Genomic DNA, 22,122 nt, shown 5'->3' with positions numbered 1-22,122 from the left:
GTTTTTAAAACCCTGAGGAAAATCTGTCCTGCGGTACTGAGCCGCTTCGATCGAGTTGTACATATTTCAATTAACTGAGCAGTTGCGCAACTATAGAATTTAAAAAAAAATCATTTGAGCACAACATGTCTACAATATTGTTATAATTTTTCAAATCAGAATAACATTTTAGAAAAGAGCGTTTCTGGTGGAAAAAAGTTGGGTTGCTGGAAAACAATTCCGTTAAACGTTATTTCTTGAAAGTACAAGCCCATAATCGATACGAAAGAATTCTTCACAATTATTGCACGAATCTTATTAAAATTCGCACATTTTTTCACAGTAGCATTCATTCGTGCATTTTATTTTCAAATATCACAACTAATTTTATGTGCAAAAACTAGCACGTTTTTTCTTTTCGTTAAAGGTCATTTTCAAAGAAGGAAAGCCCTTTTCGCGCTGTTATTTTAAATACATTCTTTTAACTTGTTGTACAATTATTTACTTTGAGTGGCCTTTCCGAAGCAAAAATTATTAGGAGTATGTCTGGATTTTGTCTGATATAATGTTGACTTGCTAACTTTTTCACGTATATAATTTGTCTGAATTCTCTAGGTTTCAATGTCGCAAACTTGTAATTAATGTATTCAATTAATTGTGTTAAATTTAAAACTAGAAATTCTCCAGTATCAAATTAGTGGGATGGGGGTTAGAATGATCCCTACTGGGAATTAGAATTCAATAAAATTTATTTATCATATAAAATTAGCACATGTGATAGAATAACTTCATACGAGTCACATGCACATACTTTTACCACTCTATTTTAAATGTCCAATACTGCCCCTCATGGCAAGTCCGTCCCAATTGCATTTTTATCAATTTTGACTCTATTGGTGGAATCATCACCTTTTTACATCTACTTTCGATAGAACACATAATTTTGAATATCTTGTTATAGGTAATCACGAGAGAACAAAGCTTATTACATATGTGTGTATTTGAGGATGTGACAAAAATTAAAACCTTATTGTTTGACAGTTGATTGGTAATGTCTTTGTATAATTTTAAAAGTAGAACTACAAAAATTATTATTTATCAATACTAAGTTTCTTTCATCTTTTTTGCATTTCTCCTAGAAAGGTATAGCAATCACTTGCAAAACCGAAAGTATAAAAGTGCTCCAAAGGGCCGAATGGCATATATCGCTCGACTCAGCTCGACGAGCTGAGCATTTTCTGTATGTATGTGTGTGTGTGTATGTGCAGATTTTTATTCTCACTCACTTTTCTCAGAGATGGCTGGACCGATTTTCATGAAATTAATTGCAAATGAAAGGTCTAGTTGCGCCATAAGACCCTATTAATTTTCATTATAATCGGATTTTTAGTTTAGAGGTTATGTATCAAAATGTAAAAATCATGAAACATCGTTATCTCAAAAACTACACAACCGATTTGAACAAAATTGGTTTCAAATGAACGGGCTACCTGAAAAACCCTTAACTTTCGAATTTCATAAAGATTGGACATATGGTTCAAAACTTATGAAAAGAAACGTGTTCTGAAGACTGTTTAATCTCACTCATGTTTCTCAGGGATGGCTGGACCGATCTTCATAAAATCAGTGTCAAATGGAAGGTCTAGTTGCCCCATGAGACCCTATCGATTTGTTTTGCAATCGAACTATTACTTTGCCTGTTATGTTTAAAAATGTGAAATTCAGCTATGAAAAGGAACATATTCCAAAGACTACTTAAACTCGGCCATTTTTGGTTGTTTTTTTCTGCCAAAAATGGCCGATTTCCGTCTAACATGAGTATCTCCGGATCTAGAATGATACACAGCAGCTGAAATCGACCACAGACCCAAATTTGGATTCTAGGTTGGCGACCTCCGGTTCCTGGGAAACAGCCGAAAATGATCGAAAATGTTTCTCCAACCAGAAACCAGAAGTTGCCATCCTGCAACTCATGATGGTGTCTGAGGTCAATTTTTAGCTTCTTGCAACATTCTGGCTCCGGAGATACTCATGTTGGGTGGTATTTGGTCACTTTGGGCTGTTTTTCAGAAACCGAAAGTCGTGCTTTTGGACTTTAAAATTGCCTGGGAAATCAATTTCTATCATCTGGGAGTTATTCTGGTTCCGAAAACATTCATATTGAATGCTATTTGGTCATTTCCAGATGTTTGCCAGACATCGGAAGCCACCATCTTAAAATTCACGATTGTATCTGTGATTAATTTTTAGCTTCTGTGCATCTTTCTGGTACCTCAGATCAGGCTTGTAAATTGTCACCATTTTCATTTGATCTCGCTTCCTTAGCGTGCGTCACTGTCGGCTTTCGCTCGTAAATGTTAAATAACCAAACCATCGCCGCTCAGCTCACAGAAAGAAAAGGATAGTCAAACGACACTCGCGTATCGAAGAGATGCACACTGTCAATCTTTTAGCGATGTTATTTCGGCCTTTTTCTGTCTACTTCGTTCATTTATGTTGAGAAATATCATTACAAGATCAATGATATAAATAATTTCCAGAATACACGCACTCAACGTGCGTAATTCTCATTTCTAGAAAAAATGTCAAAATACGTTTTAGGAAAATAACGTCGTGATGGCGATACTCATTTGACATTTTTGTTTAAGAATGTATTCAGACAGCGAGCCTTGGTAGCGTCAGAGGAAGAAGAAGACGATTATCGCAATGAAAAGTGGTTCTACCGTGACCATTTCGAAGCCTGCCTCAGATACTCATATTTAATGGGAATCGTCCATTTCAGGCTGTTTTTCAGAAACTGGAAGTTGCAATCTTACTATTCAAAATGTCATTCCGATTTCGGAAATACCCATATTGGGTGGTATTTGGTCGTTTTCCGCTGTTTTTCCGAAACCGGAAGTTGCCATTTTGGATTACATAATGGCATTTGGAGACAATTTCTGGATTGAACGTCATACTGGTTAAAGAAACACTCATATTGGGTGGTGTTTGGTCTTTTTCAGCTGTTTTTCAGAAAAAAAAATGTTGCCTGAGGTCGGTTATGGAACATATTTACCTGCCAAATATGGTTCCATTTAGTTGATTAGTTCGCGAGATGTGCAGAAATTTGTGCACCACTATGGACAGATTTGAATTTTCTTGATTGGTTATTGAGCTGTGCGAAATTTGTGTTTCATTTGTATGGGACCCCTCACTTATAGTAGAGGGAGGGGTGTCAAACCATTATGCACATATTTGTTACTTCTAAAAACATTTACCTGCCAAATTAGGTTTCATTTAGTTGGTTAACTCTCGAGATGTGCAGCAATTTGTGTTGCATTTGTATGCAACCCCTCCCTTCCAGAAAATGGAGGGGTATCAAACCATTATGCACATATTTGTTACCTCCAAAAACATTTACATGCTAAATTTGGTTCAATTTCTCGGTTAGTTTTCGAGATATGCAGAAATTTGTGTTTCACTTGTATGGCACCCGCCCTTCAAAAAGAAGTAGGGGTGTCAAAACATTATGGATGTATTTTTAACCACTTAAAAAATTTACCTGCCAAATTTGGTTCCATTTAGTTGATTAGTTCTCGAGATGTGCAGAAATTTGTGTTTTATTTGTATGGAACCCCTCCTTTCCAAAAGAGGGAGGGGCGTCCAACTATTATGTACATATTTTTTACCCCTTAAAACATCCACATGCCAAATTCGGTTTCACTTGCTTGGTTTGTTCTCGAGTTGTGCAGAAATTTATGTTTCATTTGTATGGGACTCCTCCCTTACAGAAGAGGGAGGGGTCTCAAACTATCATAAGAACCTTTATCGGCACCAAAAACCCCTACATACAAATTTTCACGTTGATCGGTTCGGTAGTTTTCAAGCCTATATGGATCAAACAGACAGACAGACCGGACTGCATTTTTATATGTATAGATTACAGCATCAATTTTTTAGAACCTAAAAAGTGAATATACATTTACTGAATTGAAGCGTTCATGTAAATCTATTTTTACAAATAATCAGTTTAAATGAGAAAGGCTGGGTCTGACCGCTAAGTGGATTAGATTAGGTTTTTTTTTTTTGAATGAACAGCATTTCTGCCATTGCCGTTAGGTATGTCACTGTACTGTTATTTAGAGCATCCAATCAATATAAAATAATACTACTCTCGTATTTTATCCATGTTGGGCCGTGGATAACAATTGAGAAACGGTGGTTTATTTATTGAACAACGTGTCAACAGTCATACCGAATACTTCGGCACGCTTCTTAGCCTTTTCACAACGTAGTAAAAATCTAAATGAGTATAAGAAGGGTCTTTGTTATATTGGTTTCCCTGCCTAATGCGTGGAAGCTGTCCGCCGCCGTCACACATTGACCGTTTTCGAAAAATTTTAGAACAAGTTCCTCCACCTGAACTGATTGAGAATTTAATCATAGTATTAGATGAAGAAACAAGCGAGCAAGTTATACGATATTATAGTGAAAAATTCATTTTGTTTGCAGTTATTGCAATTTATGAAATAAAATTAACACCAAAATTCATCTCAAACACATCATAATTGGCAATCAAAGTCAAAAAATGTTTCCACTCCATTTCGAAACCCTCCACCAATTACGTTCCAAGCAAGCCAAACTGAATAAAACCGCCTGAACTGAAGTGATTCAAAAACTGTGAAATATGTTCAGATCCCTCTCAGCCCATCCGGCAAACGTACGGTACACCCCGACTCCTAGCTTACGCCGCAAAGCAAAATTGCAACGATTTTCGCAAGTCGCACACAGTTTCCTTTTGCCGCTCGTTAACCCAGGGCGCGCAAAGCGCGCATCGACTCGCCCTTTTTGAGCGAGAACATTGCAACAGCTTTCTAGCTTTTAGTGACTCTACCCAAACCGGTCACCAATCGACGATGCAGTCCTAAGACGTAGAGCCGCAGCGACACCTTTCGCATCCACTAATAACGTTTCATAACTCTATGCCCAAATTCAATTTGTACGCGTGTCGTGTCTTACTTTGACGGTCGCTGCTAGCGTTTGAACCAAATTGTTTCGAGGATTTGAAACTTCTCAACCAAACACGCACACGGACAGCGTCGTCGTGTTTTCACCGTTTGTAGTTTTTTAATTAAATAAACCCACGAAAAAGAGGCAGCAAACCGATTCGCAAGATCGTTTTCTCGTTCGTTCATTCACTGGCCGAACCGCCAGCAATCATGTAATCGAGTTTAGTTAACTGGCGCTAGATTTTCACAATTTTGTTTTTCCAGGCCGACGTCGTCACAACAGGCGATTTATTTCATAAATGAATATTTTTCTGTTCGCTGCTGCTGGTGCTGCTGCTCGCACGGAGCTTTGGCCTTACGTCAGGCTTCACTAGCGTTTCACTGCGTGTTGAATTTTTTTCTTCTCTATTGAACAAACAAATTTCTGAATTGATTTTTCCCAATCACTGTTTTTCCTTCGGATCTTCGATTTTCGGTTTCCAACGCACCAGCACTCGCACGAGCACACTCAAGCGGTTTTTATGTTTTTTCAACCCCTATCTAGCGGAGGCACAACACAACACAGCACATGTGATCCAATACGATCCGGTCCGGTTCGATCTGCGAAGTTACTTAGCGTAGGAGCAGTTTGCGGTCCGGCTAAAGGAGGAAAAACTTTCACAATTTCGTTCCTCTTCGATCGCGAGGCTACTCGGTGCACACGTGCACACTACCATTAAATCGCGCGTGGCCTTCGCCAATAAAAAAAAAAAACAGTAAATCAACAACATTCACACAAGATTGTTTGTTCTTACAAGATTACACTAGGATCTCACTCAGGTTTACAATGTGCTTCCTCCGGATGTATGTTCTCTTTCATCCACAAACGGTAGGCAAAATAAACGATAATTTCAAACGACGTCTTCATACGTACCACACACAATTACAATAGTCGGAATTTTCCTCCGCACGTTAGATCCACCCAGGCGAAAAATCCACACAATCTGCACAAACACGAAACCGAAACCGAGAGATTGCAGTGATTTTGTTTGATTAACTTTTTCTGCTTTCTTTCACTGCCTAACAACCGAACAACGCGTTCACCTGGTGCGCAGACTAATATGACTATTTTTTGTTGTTGTTGTTGTTGTTTCGAAACTACAGAGGCGGTCGTAAACGTAAACGTATCTTCCGTTTTTACACTTTTCACCCGCTTCCTTGGGACTTTTCACCGCTTTTCACGCACAACCTGCCCGGACAGAGTGGCTCGCATTGGCCAAGCTGCACAACAACATTCGTCCAGTTCGCGCGCAGAGGTTTTGCAGCAGAGGAAACCTGCTCCCGAAAAACAGCCAGCTTTGCTCGGTTGCTGTTACACAACGTCACACGCACGATTTTCACTCTACCGCTGAATGATGATGATGATGGCGAGATGATGTGGACCGAGATATGGGTGAGTGGGTACGATCGGGGTCTACCCAAAATGACACAAGCCTGCTCCGCTTGATGCTCGAATGTGTTGATGAAGATATGGAAAAGCTGTATGTGCCAAGATCTGCCTGCTGAACAAGCTACCAAACTCGAAACTCGGGACCGGAGAGAGAACCGTGTGCGCCTTCGATAGCTTTCGCGAGTAAACTAAATGGTCTGGCAGCGATCGGCAGTTCAACCCGAGCCCACAGCGCGCAGCGTAAGACGAACGCGAAAAAATCCATCCACCTTTTCCTTCAGTCTTTCTTCGCTGAGCTGCCGTCGTCGTCGTCGCTACCGTCGCCGTCGCTCGTGGTGCGCCCAGCATGCAAAGTTGACGCTGTTCAAGTTTTGGGGTTGCTGCTGTTGCTGCTGCTGCAACGCAAAGCGCAACCGTCCACCGCAGTCAAGCAAGCAGGCAGACACATACAGCCACGCGTGAAGTATTGGCCGGTTTGCTGCGAAAACTTAGGCGACGTTGAGTCATTCACAGCGGAGGGCTTAAATGGGGTGCGTCAAGAAAAGTTACCGGTTTGCAAGTTTATTTGATCGATGGCATGAATCAGCAAGGATTCTAGTTTTTTCGTTATTTCCGTTTATGAATAAGAATAAAGTTCGACTAAATAGGAATCGAGATATACTAAATCTGACTTTAGTTGGTTTTGGATTTTTCTCAAATGTTCTTCAATTTTGTTGTAACTTCAACTGTAACTGTATAGTACGAATCACCATGATGATAACAGTTACTTCATAATGTTAGTTACAGTTGGTTTCAAATTTTGTCAAAATTGTGTACTCAAAATATTTTCCTATTATCAAATTTTAGTTTTTATTCAATCTAACTTTCCGATGTTTTCATAATTTATTCAAAGTTATTATATGTATTCCTTTCCAATTTTCTGGCTCTGAATTCCGAAATGGCGACTTCCGGTTTCCGGAAAATAACCATAAATAGCCGAATATGTACTACCAAATATGGGTATTTTCGAAATCGAATCAATGCTGAGATCGGAAATCGCTATTTTTACATTCAAGATGGTCACTTCTGGTTTTTGGAAAACATTAAAAATTTGCCAAATACCACTCCATAGGCGTCGTACACTAATTACGTAACGCTAAAAACCTAGATTTCAGAGCCCCTCCCCCCTATGTAACGATAAGTAACGTCAATATGACCCCCCCCTAAAATTACGTAACGCTGAATAACCAGCCCCCCTTCCAAATTTGAAATTTTGAATAAACATCACAGTTATGTAACGGTCTCCACTAAGCAACCCTATGTAACAAGAAACGGCTCGGGGCCAATAAACCGCTGAGCTGATCCCTGTCTTGCTAGGTAGTCAGCGTGTTCATTACCCTCGACTCCGCAGTGTCCGGGCACCCAAAACAGAAAAACTGAATTCTGTCGGGAAAGTTCCCGTAGAGTTTCAATGCATTCCCAAACAAGTTTGGAAACGCATTTGACGGACTTAAGTGCTAGTAGTGCTGCTTGACTGTCCGAGAATATACCGATTTTTGCATGTCTGTAGTTGCGTTGCATACATATTTTTGCGCAGAAATATATGGCATTTACCTCTGCTTGAAAAACGGTGGGCCATTTTCCCAGGGAAAACGTTTCCCTGATACCGGGTCGTATATACCAGATCCCGTTAGGGATCCCATTTTCGAGCCGTCCGTATAAAAACCGACGATGCCAGGTGGCAGATTAGGCCCTCCATTGTTCCACATAGAGCGGTTTGTTTCAATCACTCTATATGGAATATCCATGTTGGTTCTAACGCCCATCCAATCGGAAACTATGGTTAATAGCGGAGTTAGTTTGAACTCCCTAAGTATGCAAAGGTGGCCGATTTGGTCCCCTTCAAGTATGGTTTTCTTCCTTTGCAACCTTAGAGCGCCACGCTCTGCTTCCTTTTTCACATGAAGATGTAGAGGTAGTAGGCAAAGCATAGCTTCCATGGCTGCAGTTGGAGTTGTTCGCATAGCGCTGGTATCCGAAAGACATGCAAGTCTTTGAACTTTTTGAGTTTGGCTTGCGTAGTCACTTCGTTCACCTTAGGCCAGCACACTAGGGCAGCATAGGTAATTCTTGGTCGGGCAATGGTCTTGTAAGACCAGAGTGCCAAGTCTGGTTTCAGTCCCCAGGTCTTACCGAACAGAGTTCTGCAGGCCCAGATCGCTGAGATCGCTTTCTTAGCGGCATGATCCAGTTGTGGAGACCAGTTCAGTTTCTTGTCCAGAATAATTCCGAGATATTTGACTTCATTGCTGAAGCCCAGTCTAACTCCATTCAGTATTGGAGGAGTGATGGCGATCGTCCTTCGTCTGCCGAATGGAATTAGGACTGTTTTTAAGGGGTTTATGTTTAGACCCTCCTGTAAACACCATGACATGGTGGTATTCAGAGCCGTTTGCATTCGGCTCGACAGAGTTGCGTCTTCTCTACCTCTGACGATGAGGACGATGTCATCGGCGTATCCAATGACCTCGTAACTAAGCTGTAACCAAGCTGTAACAATAAGTAACGCGGACTCAACCCCCCTCCCTCCCCCCCCCCCTTTCATGCGTTACGCAATTTGTGTACGACGCCATATGAGCATTTTCAATTAGAATTACACAAAACGCTTGCACAAGGCACCTTGTTTCGACACCATTTTGAACAGATCTGAGCAAGCCTAAACATTACAAAAATACTAGCGAGAGGCAAAGAGGAGAGAGCTTACTTTTATATACTCTCATTTGGCTCTGACCGTGCTGTTGTTGGGTAAGAGCACCTCAACATTGCAGATTTATAGCTGTCACTCGTTAGATTTTATGAGGTAAAATTCAATCAAGTTTGTGTAACCAAATAGCAATTATCAAACAAAACTGAACGAATTCGTGGTCCATCACTAAGGTGAAATTAAAAAAAATTAACGGAACATTTTTATACTCTTATAACACTGGTAGACAAATGTGAAAATCAAACACCCTAGAGCTCGAACTGGGAAAAATGAAAGATTATAACTTTTTGACCAAATCTATGAATTTGGGTGCCCCTAGCAACGACGGAGAGCGTCAAAAGGGCGTATAGTAATTTCTCACCGGGTTCGTCGCTTCTACGTTCGCTTACGAAAACACTTCATTTAGGTCTTTGAAAACTTTACGTATTTCCTTTCTGACAAAGGACACCAGAATTCACAGAAACCGTTTCTGTTTTTTTTTTTTCAGTTTGATCTCTAGGGCGAAACTGTGTTGAAAGCTTATTGAAAAAAGCCGCAGAGGAGTTGAATTTTTTCCAGCTCAAACTGGAATGAAAATTGAAGTTTACAGATGTTAGTTTTTTACTCTAAGAAGTATCACATCATATTGAAGTGGGGGCGGATGTAACGGCACCCCATTCCTCCCGATAACCTGCAGGGTTGCACACAGTGTCTATTACCGATATAAAATTATTCTATCGTCTACACAGTTAGTTTGATTGTTGTGGCACAGACAAACAGACGTGCCTTTTCGAAGAAAAATCCTGAAAAATCTTCATCCTAATTCGAAACGTTACAATCGTTTGCCACCATGTGAGCTTATTGCCTACTAACTTCTTTTCGTAAAACGGTTTTACGAATAGTTAATAGACACTGTGTGCAACCCTGTAGGTTATCGGGAGGAATGGGGTGCCGTTACATCCGCCCCCACTTCAATATGAAGTGATACTTCTTAGAGTAAAAATCTAACATCTGTAAACTTTAATTTTTTTCCAGTTTGAGCTACAGAACAAACTCCTCTGCGCTTCTGTCAACATGCTTTCAACACAGGTACTTTAGAAACTAAGTCACCAACCAATTATAGCGCCGTTAAACATTAAATTGTATTTGTGCCGTGTCAAATAAATGATATGTGAAAAAAAAACAGTTTTGTTTTGTAAAAAAAATGCACTCTTAAAAATGAAAAAAAAAAAATTGTTTTTTTTTAGCATAGCTTTTTCAGTTTTCATTCTACCATCTTCGAACAAACAGCAAAGTTTAGATCAAAATATGTAGTTTCTGTAATTAAAAATGCACATCTTTAAAAAGTGAACTTTTTGGGATATTCGATTTATAATTTTACTTTGATTTTTTTTTCAAAGAAAATATTTTTTCATGTGCTGTATTGGTTTTCGAATGATAAAATGTTTATTTAAAAGTTTGCGGAAGACATAGCATAAATCAAACAAACCAGTTTGATTCAGATTACAAACAAAAATTTTACGTAGGACTACGTCTTTTTTCAGGGTACAAGCTGTGAAAATAGAAATGAGTATATAACGTTTCGGGTTGGTGGAATGGAAGTTTTCAAATGCGAATAGCTCTCTCATAACTGTACCGTATTTAATAACTAATATGTCGTTGGACAGCTAACATATACAAGATTTTTGTAAAGTGATACTTATCACCATTATTTTCTTATTACTTGATGAAAATTACGAAAAATCTTCAAGGTCGAATTTTCTCACACACATTCCATACGATGGCGCATTTCCCTAACGCAGATATAAAAAAGATAGATGAAACGAATTCAAGCGTTGGTTCAATAAATACATACATATTAACTGGTACTTTGCTTCCAGCAGCTATGATCGTTTTTTCAATTCACCTATTCAACATTCGAAAGGCGAAGCGGTCGGTTCTTTCTGGAACAGCAGCAAGCGGGTGATGGCACATATGGGTCATTTATAAAAAGCGCACACCATCGAATTGAATTTCTAATTCGTTCGTTAGTCGGCAAAGCGGACGGATCTTTCTGGAACATTCAACTTATCCATTTCTCAAGTAACAACAATAAGTATGCGGAGAAGTGGATTTTACATCAACCGATTAAGGGGTTATATACCTTTTAAGTTTTCAAAATATAAAAAAAAAATTATTGCATTATTACAAAGTACAACATCTTGAGAACATTTCTACAAATTTCCATAAAGATCTGAGCAATAGGGAAAAAGTTACTGCGGGGGGCCTAGCGTAGTTGGTAACGTCTCCTCCAACCACGCTGGTGGCCTGGGTTCGAATCCCACCGCCGACATGGTGTGTGTGGGGTGGCGTGATCCACTCACAACCAACCCAATTGGTTTAGATTTAATCCTAGCCGACACCAGGAGATTTTCTGGGGCGGAAAATCTCTGGGATCACGCCTTCCATCGCATCAGGAAGTAAAGCCGTTTGCGCCGGTGGTCCGTTAATCAACGAGTCGTAAGTTAGGGTCCTGGGTGGAGTCGCCTCCCTGGGCGTCGGTGATTGGCACAACAACTAGTTGTTTATATATTGGTTGGATTCAAATAGAATCTCGAGGTTAGAAACAACCCACGAAGCTAATTTTTTACATGATGCTATTTCTCATGTAATGTAATGTATTGCAAAAAAAAATGTTTCGTAGGTTTTTCCTAACTCCTGAGATCCTGATTCAAAATCTATAATTTCTAACCGAAAAGAGAAAGCGCTGAGCCTTTTTTTAAATTTTGGGTTCTTGAATTTGGGTTTGATGACGAAATTTCAACCAATAAAAAAATATCTATCGAGAAACAAAACAAAAAGACAAATTCAAAAATCCCTAATAAACTTTGCAGCTGTAAACAATAGTGATTGTTCGAAGTAGAATGTTAATTGTTGAATCAATTCCAGTAAAAATTAATGAACCACCTTAATGAAAAATCATTAAAAAATAAATTGAAATAGTTAACATGTGGTGTGGAGCGAGCTGTGAGTAATTTTAAAAGTCATTTCTAAGATATTCCATATTAAGATTAGAGCATCAGCTTGCAAAATTTGCAAAGTTCAAAGTTAAATTAAAAAATTTAAAGATTTTATGAACCATTCGAGCAACCGCCGATATACTTAGCCTCAACTTTACTAAGCAAGGCAGCGCTCTTCGTTACTAGCATCCGCGTTCGAAGTTTTACCAGCACACACATGCATCGTCATCACCGTCGTCGCAGCCGTCGCCACCACACATAGGATCTGGTTCAGTTTCGCTCGGTACCGACCGACCGACCGATTGTTTGAGACGGTAGCTTTCAGTTGCGGAGGAAACCGAGTGCTACGATAAAGAGAAGTTTTTTTTTCGAGCCAGCCGAAGCCCGAGCGCGATCGTTTCGTTTGTTCACTCGTTCGTTCCAAGCAGCAACAACTCCGTAATAAGACATTTCAACAATCGAAACTTTTACGCAAGCTCTGCGCGCGCTCGGTTTTCAGCATTCCGCATTCTCTGTCTGCGCTCACCCACCCACCCCACCGTTCTCGGATCTGGTCCAAGCCAACGTCCACCCACCAGGTGAGCCACGATGTTGCTACGTCACTGATGTTGTTTTTTCCACTAGAGTTTCTCTCCGATGCTCCGACGTTGATCGAGTCAGTAAGCACCGGCTATGCAAAATAACTATCACGATTAGTATACGATTTGAATAAATGTATCACTGCGCAGAGAGTTCCGTCTCAAATCCGTGTCACCAGTAGAATTCAAGAGCCCTCAAGGTAAATAGTATTACTAATTTCCAACCCACCAATCATGCCGTGATGAGTAATTCTGATCTTCTTGGGACGACGGATGGTTCTGTGCCATCTTTGTTAGGTGGGCAAGTTGGCCGATTCTCGGCATCAATTAAACGGCCGGTAGTCAGTGACTAAATTGTGCATGCTTTTGTTGGACTACTGAATGGTGCATTGTTGGACACATCACTGAGTGCACCGTGCAATAGTGCACGTTCGAAAAAAGAATTTGGGTGAAGGCTGCGCACGCCACCTCTACACACAGTAGTGAGTGCACTGTCTGCAGAAGCTTGCCACGAAACTGTGCTGCAGGCAACCTTTGCCGTGGGGCGCGATAATGCAAAACCGTTTCGATATTGGCTGTGTAATGGCTTTGCATTTCCGAATCAACCGTGGATGCGTTCGATGAACGAACTTGATTTCAACGTGTTGCTCAATCTGACGGTGCTGACACCCAAGCAGGGAAATTTGAGCTTTAAGTTGCATCAGAATGCGTGACACTTTGGTGGCTGTTCTTTTTTTTGTGTATCTTTGAGGGTCAACAGTTAGGAAATGGTGTTCACCTCGCCGCGTTGACTGATTTATTATCGCGGATAAGAGTTCGTGGTTGATTCATTATCCATCCATTCATTATCATTCAATACCATGGATGATTAACGAATTATTTTAGGCAGCTTGCAATTCATCATTTCAAAAAATAACGTGATGAAATTACAAAGAACCTGAAGAAGTAAAAATTTAGACTAGAAACTATAGAATATTATTGACCACCTAGATTGGGCACAATAAACAATAAGCAGGCAAGCAGTATAAAAACAGTTAACAGCAATTGCAGAATTTGCTTACGTCAACAACAAACAATATCGCACGCTTAGCCTTGGGGCTAATAGCGGTCTCGATCAACTAGATTAGTTGAGAGAATTCGTCATCGATATTGTTTTTTTGGGACATTTTGCATGTGTAGGATAAGTACAACGATACACCGTGCCCCTGTGCTGAGTCGAGAAAATTTCCAGCTCGAAAAGATCCTCGACTCGATCGGGAATCGAGCCCGATATCACAACCTTGTGGGAGAGCTAGCCGACCGACATCGCTAACCACAGAACCACGGGGACCACTTTTCTTACGTGTTTGACTTGAATAGCTGAGTATTCATAGAGGACAAAAACGTTTATAAAAATCGGGGCGTAGGAAATAAGACAATTAGTTAAATCCTATTAAATCATTGGAATAGCTGCATTGCCGCAAAGTAACAGAGTCCGCTTTGTCAAGCGAACGGTCGAGGGTTTGAATCTTGGTAGAATCAGGCCAGTCGATGTTAAAATGGTCTTGAGCATGGGTTTATTTTCAAGTTCCCCAACAAATCACTTACCCTTCCTTTAAAGTGAAATTTATAATACTTGTTGTCTTAACAAAAAAAAAGAAGGTCCTCCAACGAAACTTCTCCAGGGAATTATAAGTGGCAATATTTGGCAGAAGGAAGTAAGCGTTCAAGAGGAAGTGTAAAAATCATAACACACAAGCACGGATAAATAATAAGCATGCCACTTGATAACGGTATTTCTAATAATAGAAGTGCATGTCACTACAGGGCAATATATCAACGATTCTGGGCGCAGTGAGGAAGTCCATGCAAGAAAAGTTTCGAAGTTTAGTCCGCTTTTTGTATATTTTTTTACAGAGAAGTATCAGTTTCCTAAAACTCGATTTTACATAGTTTTTTTTTGTATAAGTGAAGGTTTTTGAGTTACAATATTTCTCCAAAAATGTATTTTATAATACATCCGCCTTTTAGAAAATTACTCTACAGTCTAAGAAGCTTCAAACCCACAAAAATACCCAGTTTGCTAAGTCATTCAAATTAAAAATGGTCCATTAGTTTTGAATGTGTTTTAGGATCATTTTTTCTGGAAACGTCCCAGTGATACCGAATAAATAAAACTGCTGAGAAAATAGATATGAGTAAATACCCTGCAGAAATGAAAAATAAACACTATGGGTCAACTACCAAAGACAGAGAACCAGCTGTAATTAATAATCCAAGGCAAATCAAAAAACAGTATTGACCATGAGAATAAAAGGAAATGAGAAAAAAGCAAATTATCATATAGAAAATTATGAGTACAGTGAAATAGGGAACCGAGAACAAACAAATGAAAATTGATAACCGAGATTCAAAAATAGAGAACAAAAAGTAATAAACAAATTACAAAGAGGAGAGCGGAATACAATATAATGCAGAAAGGGAAAAAAATAAGAATACAGAAAAGGGAATAGAAAATAAAGGAATAGAGAAACAATAAATAATAGGATTAGTTAATTAAAGAATAAATTATACAGGATATGGAAACGAAAATAGAGAAGAGAAAATAGCGAAAGAAAGAATGGAGATTGAAGAATAGCAATGACAAAAAATAACGAATAAAGATTAGCAAGTAAAGAGTAGAGAGAGATTGAAAGAGAGTAGAGAGTGGATGAGATCTCAGTAGAGAGTAGAGAGGAGAGAGAAGACTAGAAGTAGAGAGAAGAGAGTAAAGAGTAGAGAGTAGAGAGTAGAGATTTTACTACGTACTTAAAGGGTAAAGAGTAAAGAGTAGAGAGTAAAGAGTAGAGTAAAGAGTAAAGAGTAAAGAGTAAAGAGTAAAGAGTAAGAGTAAAGAGTAAAGAGTAAAGAGTAAAGAGTAAAGAGTAAAGAGTAAAGAGTAAAGAGTAAAGAGTAAAGAGTAAAGAGTAAAGAGTAAAGAGTAAAGAGTAAAGAGTAAAGAGTAAAGAGTAAAGAGTAAAGAGTAAAGAGTAAAGAGTGAAGAGTAAAGAGTAAAGAGTAAAGAGTAAAGAGTAAAGAGTAGAGAGTAAAGAGTAAAGAGTAAAGAGTAAAGAGTAAAGAGTAAAGAGTAAAGAGTAAAGAGTAAAGAGTAAAAAGTAAAGAGTAAAGAGTAAAGAGTAAAGAGTAAAGAGTAAAGAGTAAAGAGTAAAGAGTAAAGAGTAAAGAGTAGAGAGTTGAAAGTAGGAAAAAGAAAAGAAAAAATAGAAAATAGAAAACAGAGAATAGAAAATAGTCGATAGAAAATAGAAAATAGAAAAAAGAAAATAGAAAATAGAAAATAGAAAATAGAGAATAGAAACTAGAAACTAGAAAATAGAAAATAGAAAATAGAAAATAGAAAATAGAAAATAGAAAATAGAAAATAGAAAATAGAAAATAGAAAATAGAAAATAGAAAATAGAATATATAAAATAGAAAATAGAAAATAGAAATAGAAAATAGAAAATAGAAAATAGAAAATAGAAAATAGAATAAAGAAAATAGAAAATAGAAAATAGAAAATAGAAAATAGAAAATAGAAAATAGAAAATAGAAAATAGAAAATAGAAAATAGAAAATAGAAAATAGAAAATAGAAAATAGAAAATAGAAAATAGAAAATAGAAAATAGAAAATAGAAAATAGAAAATAGAAAATAGAAAATAGAAAATAGAAAATAGAAAATAGAAAATAGAAAATAGAAAATAGAAAATAGAAAATAGAAAATAGAAAATAGAAAATAGAAAATAGAAAATAGAAAATAGAAAATAGAAAATAGAAAATAGAAAATAGAAAATAGAAAATAGAAAATAGAAAATAGAAAATAGAAAATAGAAAATAAAAAATAGAAAATAGAAAATTGAAAATAGAAAATAGAAAATAGAAAATAGAAAATAGAAAATAGAAAATAGAAAATAGAAAATAGAAAATAGAAAATAGAAAATAGAAAATAGAAAATAGAAAATAGAAAATAGAAAATAGAAAATAGAAAATAGAAAATAGAAAATAGAAAATAGAAAATAGAAAATAGAAAATAGAAAATAGAAAATAGAAAATAGAAAATAGAAAATAGAAAATAGAAAATAGAAAATAGAAAATAGAAAATAGAAAATAGAAAATAGAAAATAGAAAATAGAAAATAGAAAATAGAAAATAGAAAATAGAAAATAGAAAATAGAAAATAGAAAATAGAAAATAGAAAATAGAAAATAAAAAATAGAAAATAGAAAATTGAAAATAGAAAATAGAAAATAGAAAATAGAAAATAGAAAATAGAAAATAGAAAATAGAAAATAGAAAATAGAAAATAGAAAATAGAAAATAGAAAATAGAAAATAGAAAATAGAAAATAGAAAATAGAAAATAGAAAATAGAAAATAGAAAATAGAAAATAGAAAATAGAAAATAGAAAATAGAAAATAGAAAATAGAAAATAGAAAATAGAAAATAGAAAAAAAAATAGAAAATAGAAAATAGAAAATAGAAAATAGAAAATAGAAAATAGAAAATAGAAAATAGAAAATAGAAAATAGAAAATAGAAAATAGAAAATAGAAAATAGAAAATAGAAAATAGAAAATAGAAAATAGAAAATAGAAAATAGAAAATAGAAAATAGAAAATAGAAAATAGAAAATAGAAAATAGAAAATAGAAAATAGAAAATAGAAAATAGAAAATAGAAAATAGAAAATAGAAAATAGAAAATAGAAAATAGAAAATAGAAAATAGAAAATAGAAAATAGAAAATAGAAAATAGAAAATAGAAAATAGAAAATAGAAAATAGAAAATAGAAAATAGAAAATAGAAAATAGAAAATAGAAAATAGAAAATAGAAAATAGAAAATAGAAAATAGAAAATAGAAAATAGAAAATAGAAAATAGAAAATAGAAATAGAAAATAGAAAATAGAAAATAGAAAATAGAAAATAGAAAATAGAAAATAGAAAATAGAAAATAGAAAATAGAAAATAGAAAATAGAAAATAGAAAATAGAAAATAGAAAATAGAAAATAGAAAATAGAAAATAGAAAATAGAAAATAGAAAATAGAAAATAGAAAATAGAAAATAGAAAATAGAAAACAGAAAATAGAAAATAGAAAATAGGAAATAGAAAATAGAAAATAGAAAATAGAAAATAGAAAAAAGAAAATAGAAAATAGAAAATAGAAAATAGAAAACAAAAAATAGAAAACAGAAAATAGAAAATAGAAAATAGAAAATAGAAAATAGAAAATAGAAAATAGAAAATAGAAAATAGAAAATAGAAAATTGAAAATAGAAAATAGAAAATAGAAAATAGAAAATAGAAAATAGAAAATAGAAAATAGAAAATAGAAAATAGAAAATAGAAAATAGAAAATAGAAAATAGAAAATAGAAAATAGAAAATAGAAAATAGAAAATAGAAAATAGAAAATAGAAAATAGAAAATAGAAAATAGAAAATAGAAAATAGAAAATAGACAATAGACAATAGAAAATGGAAAATTCAGAATACAAAATACAAATTACAAAATACAAAATAGAAAATTGAGAATGGAAAAGATGAATTAATATAAGAAAAGAAAATATAGGAAAATAAAAAGAAAACAGAAAATGGAGAATTTATAATAGAGAATATAAAATATAGAATATAGAATCAAGAATATAAAATGGATAACAGGGAATAGAGAATAGGGAATGGAGAATTCAAAATCGAGAATAGCGAATAGAAAACAGAGAATAGAGACAGGAGAATAGAGAATATTCAATAAAGTCCGATTGGTGGACCTGCGAGGCATAAATGCCGTCAAATAGGAGATCATAAAGGTTCACACAACATAATAAAGGCTGTTAACCCTTCTTTCAAACGTCAAAACAATGTATCTTTCTAACACAACTCTTTGTAAAGTGAGAAATATTAGAATAAATGACAAAGAACGTCTGTTTGATTAAAATTTTTTGCATGATGTTTTGTTCTAATAGAGCTTTCAGCACTGAATTAGCCATAACAAAGTTTCCACTTCAGTCGGAACAACAAATTCCCTAGAACGGAATGAATTGAATGTCATTCCTGCTTATAGCAAGCTCAACTAGACACGGTAGACGTTTTGAAGTGGGAAAATATCAACCACATCCGGATTTTTTTCATAGCTATTCATTGTACTTATCCTGTCCAGGCAGCGATACGCCGATTGCATCGGTTGCATCTCACAGCACGCCGCTCACTTGGCTCGAGTAGTTACCTGAAGATTGAAAACAAAAAGAGAATAATGGCTACTATTAGTTCCACCTTGTTAAAACTATATCGCAATGATGAATCAAAATCTGATGCCTCGAACGGCTAACGAACCATCAAATAAAAAAAATACCCTTAGCCTTCGGCTAGTTGTGCGTCGGCATCTGGCGACCGGTCGGTGTGACTAACGAAGGTGTCCTTGTCCGATTGGAAAAGCAGCGGAGTAACCGTGCGACAGACCGGGTGCGGGTGGTAAGCGCAGGGTATTCACGTTCAAGTTCATCCTTCGCTCGGATCGCGATTGGTAGCAGTAGCGTAAGCAAATCACACGCAAATTCCACCGAAACTAAAACGCCATACACTTTCCCACACCCTTGGACATTTAAATCATCCCCCGAAGCGGAGCAATGCGGTTGCTTGAGTGTGAGGTTATTCGCGAGATTGCTGTTTTTAAATGCGTTAGTATTGTAGATTCCTGCCGCCCTTCCTCACTACTGTTAGGTGAGTTCGCTTTGTTAGAGCAGCAGGGACAATGTGACGAAATAGTTGATCGCTATCGCCCTCCGTACAATCGAATCGAGTACCTTACGGACAGTGGCATATCAAGCAAACGCCTTCCACCAGTACGAAAGTCACGCAAAAGCGTGTAACTGAGTGGGAATTTTGATATCAGCAGTCCGATCGGAAGGCATCATGGAATTCGTCGCGTAACACCACGGCCCAACTCCATAGAAACGGAAAACTAGCAGAATGTAAATCACCTTCTTCAATTGACACGGCCAAGGTGCGCAGCTGGACTCATCAGCTGTCAGTTTCGGATTTTAGTGTGCATGAATCAAAAGAAGGAGACAATTGCAACATGGAGACAAGACGATTGCTCGCACGTCGAGAGAGCCAATTATCTCTAGGTTGGCTCGAGTACAATGGCCCCTGAGGAGGAAATTCCCATTTGCGGGGAACGGTTTCTGACTTTTTCTGTATTTTGCGCACGCGTTCGGACAAAGGAAATAAACCGGAAGGATCCGCTTGCTGGTAAGGGCTAAGACCTTCTAGGTGAGGATTTTGATTAGTTACTTCTAGTGTCAGACAATGAGACAAAGATGTATCTTCAGTCACTGTTCACATAATTGAAAACCCCATCGTTGTCATTTGCTCCAAAACTTTACTAGTACCAAAGCTACCATAAGCAAAAAACCTACGCCAAAAGCGTTCCATCCCAGCCCCTGCAGGCCGAAAATTAGATAGCGGCTTTCGCGAGGCGCCATATCCCTCACCTAGTGGACTGTGGCACACGTTTTCTGCCTGCCTGCCAAAGCGCGTCAACCGGTTGGAACTTGCAAAACCGTTGCGAGTGCGAAAGCGTGATCGAAAGCCAAAACAGCAGTCGAATCGTTGCCAATGTCTGCCGATAGAGACATGTTCACTACCAAAACATGACCCAGATTGTGGAGATGTTTTTTCCCCACTTACCAGGAATAAGAGCTACTACAGCTGCGGAAGTTGTCGAATGTTCAATGAGACAGTTTAATGAATATTGTATTGGGAAAGCTGAATTTTCGAACAAGAAATTCAAGCTTAGTGGATGAATACAGCACTAACATCAAGTTTTTGACAAAGTCATCAAAATAACCATGCTCTATTAGTTCCGGCATATCCAAGGTTATGTGACATTCAAAAAGTAAAATACATTCACCAGAAATACAACCTGGAAGTTGGAAGTACAATCGAATTGACGATGGCGAATCTTCTAGCAGCACCAGTTTGACAATGGTGTCAATTTCCGCAAGGGCATGGCCAATCGGTGCGAGCAGCAGCGGTGTAGACAATCACCGTTGTTAGCCACGGTGTGCGCAAGTTACGTCTAATGCAGGTCGCCCATCACTTCCTACGCAGTGTTCCTCATTCTGGCCAAGTTCAACACCAAACGCATTCATTCATTGACTTTTTTTGCGTACAAAAAAAAAGTCACCACCATTGCTATGAAACAATAAAACACGCTCAAATCGGCGGGCTTTGGAACTCTATAATCGCCAGTAGCAACAGCAGCAGCAGCGCAGCGAATGTTGTTCAGCTTGATCGTGCATAAGGAATTTCCTAAGGTCGCTTGCAAAACACCCCCATTCGCTAATCGCTCACCATTCAGTTCCTACTAGACTGCGTAATATTATGACAGCGATAGCCGGTGCTAGCCGGCACGACCCATGAGAAGAGAAGCAGAGAGCGAAGCGTTCGCTTCAACCATCGCGTTGAAGTCACTCTCATCGGTTTTCATAGGTTCTCGCAAATAAGAGGAAAGAAACCTGCTTCATGACGTCACGGTTGAAAGAGAAATTAAACCGCGAGCCTGCGCGAAGGCTGTGCCCTGCCTTCTGCCTCTTTTTATTGTAGGTCAGTAATTTTACTATGCCTTGATGCAGCGTTTTTTTTTGCGTCTTTTCCGAGCCTCCACACCGAATCGAGAGAAAGAAAGAGTGTGTGTGTGTGTGGTTCGGTGCTTCGGTTTTCCTTTCGCTTCACCACCGTAGCCTTTTTTCGCTTTTCTCTGCGGTGGAGCTGCGTTTTCAGTTCGCTTCGCTTGGCCAGGTTTGATGGTGTACTTACTTGCGCTCGGGTTCTCACTTTCCTCTTCCGCTTGGTCCAATGATTTCCTAGCCTTTCTTGGGCTAAGATTTAGATCGCGTGATGCTACCGCTTCGGGTGAAAACGGGGGAGAAGCTAGCCAGTTGAAGTTGATTGATTAAATCGCGAATGAGCAAGAAATAGCTCTTCGTAGTCGAAATTTTTTCTCGTATATCACACGAGCGAACAATTGAAATATTTGAAAAATATACGTTTCATTATTGTCGTGAAAAACCACTTGTGAACGGCTTAGCAGTGGCATAGCATAGCATAGCATAGCATAGCATATTTGATCGCCCGTGTGTTGCCCGCGATTGACTAGAATCAGCTGAAATTGCACAAAGAACCGTCAAAATGGTGCCTAGGAGTAGCAAGCCATTTTCAGTGTACAATTCCTGGTGATTTTTCTTTTCACTGGTCAATAACGTAGCTGGCCACGCCCAATGCAGATCAATAGAGGAAGGGATATCGGGAGTGTTAGTTTAATACTTGTTGCTACTAGAGACCGAGGAATCCTCTGCATCATCCACAAGTATCAAAGGAAGGTATTAGTGTTAGTGGAAAGGAATTGATC

The 22,122-nt window shown here is 37.5% G+C and overlaps 1 protein-coding gene across 4 annotated transcripts in view; it reads right to left on the bottom strand.

Moving 5' to 3' along the window:
• LOC129722872 (uncharacterized) overlaps window positions 1–22,122 on the bottom strand; it is a 477,511-nt gene that overhangs the window by 335,670 nt on the left and 119,719 nt on the right. The window contains exon 1 of one of the 4 annotated variants that reach the window (XM_055676681.1): window positions 5,881–6,580. The exons of the other annotated variants lie outside the window; for them this stretch is intronic. The gene's annotated coding sequence lies outside the window, so the exon portion shown is untranslated. Of the gene's footprint in view, window positions 1–5,880; window positions 6,581–22,122 lie in introns of those variants that run through there. 4 annotated transcript variants of the gene reach the window in all.

Source organism: Wyeomyia smithii, chromosome 2 (genome assembly GCF_029784165.1).
Source record: "Wyeomyia smithii strain HCP4-BCI-WySm-NY-G18 chromosome 2, ASM2978416v1, whole genome shotgun sequence".
NCBI classification, from domain to species: Eukaryota; Metazoa; Arthropoda; class Insecta; order Diptera; family Culicidae; genus Wyeomyia; species Wyeomyia smithii.
This window is presented reverse-complemented; position numbering and strand designations above follow the sequence as displayed.